Source organism: Mandrillus leucophaeus, unplaced genomic scaffold, assembly GCF_000951045.1.
Source record: "Mandrillus leucophaeus isolate KB7577 unplaced genomic scaffold, Mleu.le_1.0 Scaffold95, whole genome shotgun sequence".
In the NCBI taxonomy this organism is placed as follows: Eukaryota; Metazoa; Chordata; class Mammalia; order Primates; family Cercopithecidae; genus Mandrillus; species Mandrillus leucophaeus.
Window position 1 is genome coordinate 5,425,145 of NW_012110363.1, and position 7,277 is coordinate 5,432,421.

Genomic DNA, 7,277 nt, shown 5'->3' on the forward strand with positions numbered 1-7,277 from the left:
TTTTCTTTAATTTATATAGATTGAAACTTTTTTTTCACCAAATGGGACTATAAAATTGGTTTTAGGATCAGGTGACTGTCACATTTAGTATTAAGATGAAAATATGTATATGTACAATGCTTCTAGATACAGTTTAGTGAGCTAATTTACTGTGGTCCAAGCACTTTTCTAGATGCTAGATATTTACAGATTTTATTATAGTGAACCAAGGCACCTTCAAGTTATACTTTCTTATTTTAGAGAAGTGTCTCAGGCCCTACATGGAAAAACCTGCAGAGTGATCCCTCTGTTCTTGATCACAGCTGGATTGAAGGAGGTGCCTGATCCAAGAGTTGCCAATGTAGGCTCACCAGCAGTCTAGTCTGTAAGAGGGTCCTGGAATGAGCGCCGTGACCAGCCAACAACTAACAACCTTATCACATTCTCTTTGGGGAATCCCTATGAAAGGGCAAAAACAAAACAAAAGATGCACCAAAGAAGTGAGTATGCAGAAACTACTAAGAGAAGCAATGAGGATGCAGAAATCGTAAACAAGAAGGAGCCCATGAGGTCAAGAAAGCAATTCATCAAAGGCAGGAATCCTGTTAAAAACTTAGACACTTCTTATGGAACAACCAAATGATCTGTCATCGCACCTGAATAAAATGTCCAGTCTTAGAACAACTCCCTGAAGCTTGGCTCTGAAATGTTCTTGTTCTTCTTGAGGCCAGGATGGAGAGCTATTTTTTGTGTATCCTCTCTAAATAACCACTCTGTTCTCAGCATCTAGAAACAGTGCCTGGGATAATGCCAAGGTGTTTAATAAATGAATATATCAAACAACCTAAAAGACAGTTACACAGGTAAATTGGAGACTCAAAAATCAGACAAAATGCATGTGTGAAGAGGCATCTATAACTGCTCAGACTGGTGAATATTCAGAAGTGAAATAAATGATTTGTAACAAGGCTAGCAAGGGTTTCAGATTAATCAAAAGGAGCAAAGGATAAAAGACTGTTTAAAGAGTTCAGTTTGGTGTGACTACAGAAGTTCAGTGGAGTGAAAGGTCAATGAAGACTGAAGTGTCCATAAGAAGAGACGAGACTTCAGCTATAGCTTCAAGTATCATTTGAAGATGTGAAGGAAAGCAAGAGTCAGGGCTATTGGCATGGCTGTGGGACACAGTAGTCATGCCTCATTAGATGGGACATTATGATCGGAATATACTGAGAAACTGGTTGGGATAAGTAGGGAGCGTGAGATTAGCACAAAAAATGTTTAGAGATTGTTCATGTTAGGGGATTAATAAATGCTTGTAAAAAGAAGGAAGGAAAGGAGAAAGAATTGGCAGAATCTTTTGATGGACAATGGTAGGAAAGGATGACTTGATTAGTCAGGACCAGGCAGGATGGAGGGTGAGGTGGGGGAAGGTAGCTAGCTGGGAAACCTGCTATCATCCCAGGCCTGAGCTAGCAAAGCCCTGGAAAGTATGGTTTCAAAGGCCATTCAAAGGAAAAAAAATCAATAGAATTTGGTGTCTAATAGCATATAAGAAACTTCAAAGTTAAGCCAAAATTTTTTAAATGTTCAAGATCCTACTCTGAATGCTTAAGATAAAGAGAATAGGCTGGGTACAATGGCTCACACCTGGGAAGCCAAGGTGAGAGGATCGCTTGAGCCCAGGAATTCCAGACCAGCCTGGGCAACATAGGGAGACCCTGTCTTAAAAAAAAAAAAGAAAAAAAAATTATTCAAACTTGGTAGCATGTGCCAATATGTCCCAGCAACTTGGGAGGCTGAGGTAGTAGGATCACCTGAGTCCAGCAGTTTCCAGTCTGCAGTGAGCTATGATCGTACCACTGCACTTCAGCCTGGGTAAGAGAGCAAGAACTTGTCTCAGGGGAAAAAAAAAGGTAACATTGACAAAGATAAGGAAGTTGCAGAAAATGTTAATTTTTAAAACAGTCAAAAAAATTCTTATCCATGGGATTCAAAGTTCCACACTATTTCCACTGTACCTTCTGTTAATACATCATAAGGTAAGGCTCTGGATGTGGTTGAGGAAGCGGGCATTCTACCCTCTTCAGGTACAATTACAGTACTGGTGAGTCCACACAATGTATTCACTGCATTCTCCAAAAAATCTGATTTTTTTTTTTCTTTTTTTTTTGAGACAGAGTCTCGCTCTGTCGCCCAGGCTGGAGTGCAATGGTGCGATCTTGGCTCACTGCAACCTCCGCCTCCCGGGTTCAAGCGATTCTCCTGCCTCAGCCTCCCGAGCAGCTGGGACTACAGGCACCTGTCACCACGCCGAGCTAATTTTTGCATTTTTAGTAGAGACGGGGTTTCACCATGTTGACCAAGATGGTCTTGATCTCTTGACTTCGTGATCCGCCCACCTCAGCCTTCCAAAGTGCTGGGATTACAGGCATGAGCCATGGCTCCCAGCCATCTGATTCATTGTTTTGTGTCATTGTAAAGGTTGCGAATCATTGAGTGCAGGCACTACATCTAACCAAGCTATTTCTAGCACTGTATCCTTCAAGGATATCCTTAAATAATAGAATTTGTATAATGTTGGATCAGCTGGTTAGATTTTAGAGCTTTTCAAAAGACGGAAAATGTAGAAGAATCAAAATAGCCAAGCAAATGCCAACAAATAGAATGGGAAGAGTCAAATAGGAAATGTGAGCGGGAAAGGGGTTAAGCCACAGCCCTGCAAAATTAAAATTATTTGCTCACATGCAAAACTAGGCCCAGAGAAGGACACTGACAATGTGGAATCAGTAATTTCAAAAATTCACCTCAAAAAGCTGGAGGACCGGTAGAATGAAAACCACCAGCCTGCTCATGGGCGAACTGTGGTACTTGTGTCCTTTCTTCCATTTACTTTCCTAAGGAGAGGAGAGACTGCTCGCCTGGTGTTCCACTGCGCCCCTCCCCAGCAGGCCCCTCACTGACCCGTGAGGCAGGAGCAGAAGTTGTTCACTACAGATTCTCACTCCATCATAATATAAGCAAGAAGGCCGGGCCCGGTTGTTCATGCCTAATCCCAGCACTCTGGGAGGCTGAGGCAGGAGGATCACTTGAGGTCAGAAATTCCAGACCAGCCTGGCCAACCTAGGGAAACCCCATCTCTACGGAAAATACAAAAATTAGCCAGATGTGGTGGTGTGCACCTGTAATCCCAGCTACTTGGGAGGCTGAGGCACAAGAATTGCTTAAACCCAGGAGGCGGAGGTTGTAGTGAGCCAAGATCGCACCTCTGCACTCCAGCCTGGGCAACAGAGCGGGATTCTGTCTCTAAATAAATAAATAAATAATGAAAAATAACCAAATATAGATATGGGAAGAAACATGAAAATAATAGTGTTAAAGGAGGTGGTAGAACAGCAAGGAAAATGAGGGAAGGGAAAGGATGAGAAAGAACAATTAAATAGTGAAATAATAAGCAAATATTCAAAAGCAAAAAAAAAAAAAAAAAACACAATAGTTCACATCCGTGGTTTGGAGCAGACCCCTCCTGAAGCAGGAAAACTCTACTCTTTGGGAAGTGAATTTCCCATTAATAACAGTTAATGTCACTCATAGATTGGAGGCTTCTGATAACAGCAAAAGATTGTATCCTTTCATTCTCAGATTGGGGTAGGTACCAGATGCTCTTACTTAATTACTTGAGGATGTAACTACATAATCTTGCCCATGATTGCTGCACTGAGTTTACCTGGTTTGAGCTCAGAGTGGTTTACCTCATTGATTTCCAGCGTCCTTTAAGGTCAGTCACATATGATTGCACCTAAGATATTTAAATCGCTGTTTCTTTTTCCTCCCATAGAGTGTGCGATCATCAGAGTTCCCCCAAACCACAGAATCTCTACTTAGCCAGTGCAATGGCTCAACATGAATCCTTATTTGAAATTTCATTTTACCCAGTCAGCTCATGAAGAAGCAATTTATCTGTGGATTTATATAAATATCACTATTAGAGACAAACTACTTATAAATGCTTTAAATTCATTTCTCCTCCAGACCCAGAAAGGAAACCCAAATGTATCCACTTTACGCATTCAAAGCCTTGACTTTCTGAGCTAATCTTTCATAAATGGCTCGAAGGGAGGGTCTCCTTCCTTCCTTGGGGCTCACCCAGAGGTTGCTCCTTTGCAATCCACATTGATGAAGGACACCTTCCCTGCTGGAGGTCACGTGCCTGCAGGATATTCTTTGAAGAGCAAACACCACCCTCCAGCCTTGAAATGCTGGCGTGGCTTCACCGCGTCTAAATCAAGCTCTGTCCACCCAGACAGGAAGACTCCACTCTGTTGTGACAGGCACAATGTGGAATTTGTGCTTCAGTGAGCTTCAGATGATTCTCACCCCACACCTTGGATGTGTTTTTGAAACAACGTGGGATATAAATAAATAAAACACATTAACCATTGTGGTGCTTTATTCTCTCTTCAGTATGTATAAGCTGATTTCTACCATAAAAGAGTTTTTTTCTCTCCTTCCCCCTTCCTTCTTTCCCTGCTCTCCCACCGCCCTCACCATCACCACCCACCCTGCCCTAAAAAAACAGTTCCGCTTTTGGTATTCTTCTGTGAGGTTCCACACTTCATTGAAGGGTGATTCTCCTAGTGGAAATTTTAAAATGCATCCATTCCCATCCTCCGGCTTATTCAGAATCCTCTATTGCCACATCTTTAGGTGCTTCTTCAACCCCCATTTACAACTTATCTCAAGCTCATGAGTGTCTTTTCTTGCTCAAGTTCTCATCCTATCACTCGCTGCACAAAAGCCTTGGAGAATGTTCATTTCCATCCCAAGAACAAAATAAGCTTTTGCCCCTCCCCACCTTAAAACAATTGCTCAAGGTAATGGTCACTATCTCACAAAATTAAATGATTAACTTTTGGGGTCAGACTGTGGTTTTTCTACTGAGAAGTTCTTGGCCGTGCGGAAAGAACAGTCCGTCTGTTCCATGTGACACAGAAGTGTGAAGACGATGCCCGTGTTTCTGTCCCAGGCGAGGAAGTTTGTATGTAAATACAGTGAGGAAAGGGTAAGAAGACAGAGATTCAAAGCAAAAAAAGGGAACAGTAAATGCACACAGTGCAGTTTTACAACTAAAAAAACAAATTTACACATTTCTGATGTCAAGAAATCAGAAGGCATTTGGAAAATATTCTAGCCCTTTTAAAGATATTGCGAACCGTTTTCCCGGGTTATTTCTACATAGCAACAAACTTTTATCTCTGAAAATAAACTGTCCATCTCCTGAGAAGAGATTATGTCTCTTCTGAGAACTCTTTCAGATACAAGAATGTGAAGGATTCCAGTTGTTTGGTCCTGCTTACTTTTCCTGTGACGTGCATATATGAAGCGGTATAGGAATCCCCATCCAGAAGTTCTCAAGAGAGGAGATGGGCTTCTATGCTTTTTTTTTTTTTTTTTTTTTGAGTTGGAGTCTCGCTCTGTGGCCCAGGCTGGAGTGCAGTGGCCGGATCTCAGCTCACTGCAAGCTCCGCCTCCCGGGTTCACGCCATTCTCCTGCCTCAGCCTCCGGAATAGCTGGGACTACAGGCGCCCGCCACCTCACCCGGCTAGTTTCTTTTGTATTTTTCAGTAGAGACGGGGTTTCACCGTGTTAGCCAGGATGGTCTCGATTTCCTGACCTCGTGATCCACCCGTCTCGGCCTCCCAAAGTGCTGGGATTACAGGCTTGAGCCACCGCGCCCGGCCCCGGGCTTCTATGCTTTTTTAAAAAATGTGACAGAAAGTCTGCATGAGGTTTGAACTTTTTTTTTTTTTTCCTGGTGAGGACAAAGTCAATTTTCAACTGTGAGAAAAGTGCTCTGAGGCAAACTCGCTTTCACCACAGCTTAGCCCTGTGGCATCTCCTGCTGTGCCATGCACCCAATAAATTTCCCTAGATGTGCAATTCCTGTAGCCTGGTCCTGGTCAGGCTGGCATGGCAGGAGGGCTTCCTTCTATTACTAAGGTGGAGTCTCCAAATTACCTCTTTGGAACGTGTGAACCCTAGGGCATGGTTCCCAACCCCTGAGCCACAGACTGGTACAGGGCCACAGGCAGGGGCTGAAGGGCGGGTAAGCAAGGGAAGCTCATCTGTATTTACAGCTGATCCCCATCGCTGGCATTACCGCTCAAGCTCCCTCTCCTGTCAGACCAGCGGCGGCATTAGATTCTCATAGAAGCACGAAACCTATTGTGAACTGTGCATGGGAGGGATCTAGGTTGCGTGCTCCTGATGAGAATCTAATGTCTGATGATCTGTCACTGCCTCTGATCACCCCCAGATGGGACCGTCTATTTGCAGGAAAACAGGCTCAGGACTCCCACTGATTCTACATTACGGTGAGTTGTATGATTATTTCATTATGTATTACAATGTAATAATAACAGAAATAAAGTGCACAATAAATGTAATGTGCTTGAATTATTCCAAAACTATCCCCCTGCCTGGTCCATGGAAAAACTGGCTTCCAGGAAACCAGTACCTGGTGCCAAAAAGTCTGGGAACCGCTGCCCTAGGGGAAGAATTTAAATACAAATGTAGCAAACTCCAGTTCCTTATTTTGTTCTGTAAAAGCATTATTGATTTTGACAACCCAAAGCATCATCGGGAAAACAGGGAACACACTGCATGGACATCTGCCATGAGGGGGATGTTAGTGATCGTTGGCTACAGAGCTCTGTGAAGGAGCAGGAAGAGAGCCAGGAGTTTAGTGGGCACCCCCGGGGGCATAGCCCCTGTGTACTGGTGTGCACGCTGGACGCTAGTGACCTGGAGGCCAGCAGTGGGAGGGGACAGGCAGCATTAGGGATTAGAAAGCAAAGACTTCATGAGTTTATTTTGGATTGCTCTCTTTCTTTTATGTTCCTTGTATTCGTTTGCTAGAGTGGCCACAGCTTGGGTGTTGTAAACAATAGAAATGTTGTTCCCACAGTTCTGGAGGCAGGGGTCCAAGATGAAGGTGCTGGCAGTTTTGTTCTTTCCTGAGGTCTCCCTCCCAGATTTGTTCTCCCTGTCTTGCAGATGGCTTCCGGCTCACTGTGTCCTCACAGCGTCTTTCCTCTGAATGTGCATCCATGGTGTCTCCCACTTCTTATAAGGACACCGGTCCTGTTGGTTTAAGCCTCTGCCCTGTGACCTCGCTTAACCTTAGTTACCTCTTTGAAGGCCCTGTCTCCAAATGCAATCACATTGGGAGTTAGAGCTTCAACACATGGATTTTGGGAGACTACAATTCAGTTCATAACAGGTCATTACCGAGCCACCA